The 1,196-nt window shown below is 43.3% G+C and overlaps 1 protein-coding gene across 3 annotated transcripts in view; it reads right to left on the bottom strand.

The window, feature by feature from the left end:
• Nucleotides 1-1,196, bottom strand: part of NEU2 (neuraminidase 2) — a 36,201-nt gene that overhangs the window by 3,904 nt on the left and 31,101 nt on the right. Inside the window, exon 1 of one of the 3 annotated variants that reach the window (XM_019473405.1) lies at nucleotides 963-1,025. The exons of the other annotated variants lie outside the window; for them this stretch is intronic. The gene's annotated coding sequence lies outside the window, so the exon portion shown is untranslated. Of the gene's footprint in view, nucleotides 1-962; nucleotides 1,026-1,196 lie in introns of those variants that run through there. 3 annotated transcript variants of the gene reach the window in all.

Consider the following 1,196-nt stretch of genomic DNA (forward strand, 5'->3'; position numbering starts at 1 on the left):
GGGGGCAGGGAGAAAAAAGGCTCTCTGACATGATGCACCAGAAACTGAAGGCCTGAATATCCTCTGCTCAGCAGGGCGGGGCGAGAAAAAAAAACATTTTAAAAAATGGTTAAAAAAAAAATCAAGCCTTAGATCTCTGACGCATTGAGTGGGTAGGATGGCAGGGAGAAGATGACAATACACTATGAGTAAGACATTCAAATGCCTCCTACCTCGGCTGAGGCAAGACTTGCTGTGCTCTTTGTTGAGGATCTCCTATTTACCTAAATCTTGGAAAGCACTGGAGTGGCTATTGGCCATGTATCACATCCTTATGTTTGAAGGCTGTCTTGGTAATTCAGGACCAGATGGAGGCAAATTGAAGATTGCTTTGCTGCTGCAGAGTGCACATACCTACCTGGAGAATAGTTTCCACTCTTCCATATTACAAGAGAAAAAGATTATATTAGCCAGCATAACTAACATAGACTTGGTTAACATTTTTTTTTTTTTAAACAGTGCTGATTACCGAGTTAGGACAGCACAGATAAGCTAAGTTCATCTTCCTCAGACAGGACCATCACATTATGCTGTATCCAGATCCATAGCTAGGCAGCAAGTATTCAAATATTCCTTGCTTTCACCTTCCAGATGCTATAAATATCAGTGATATTTTTGAACTCACAGCACTGATCAAAAGGGTGTGAGAACTGCACTGTTTTAGCTAAAGCCAGCTGTACAGACCCCAGCAAGCCACAGCCCCATTGCCACTCAGATGCAAAGCCACTGGAGATAGAAGTCTATCTCCAAATGGTAGCTGCTTGCTCCTTACTGTCACTGATGACATGGCAGTCTGAGAAAAGGCAGCAGCACCGCTACTATACAGAAACGTTATCAGAATTTGATCGCAGCTATCCATGCAAGAACATGAAGAAAATAGGAAGACCTTCCTTGAACAGATAACTGTGCTGTTCACTACTTACCAGCATGGATCTGGCTATTTATATATACCACAGTTGCGGCTGTGTTCTTATGGCTCCTGAAACAGAAGCTCACTCGAGTGCTTCCAGACTGTTTAAAGGGAGATTATTTAAAGGGAGATTAGTCAGCCTGCCTAGTGCAGCACAGGTTCCCTAGCATTCCTGCTCATGATGCCATTCTGATATTGCAATCCTGCTTCAGAGCAGGGCAACAAGGAGGCAAAAAAAAAAAGGGGG

This window comes from Aptenodytes forsteri, unplaced genomic scaffold (genome assembly GCF_000699145.1).
Source record: "Aptenodytes forsteri isolate BGI_AS27 unplaced genomic scaffold, ASM69914v1 Scaffold278, whole genome shotgun sequence".
In the NCBI taxonomy this organism is placed as follows: Eukaryota; Metazoa; Chordata; class Aves; order Sphenisciformes; family Spheniscidae; genus Aptenodytes; species Aptenodytes forsteri.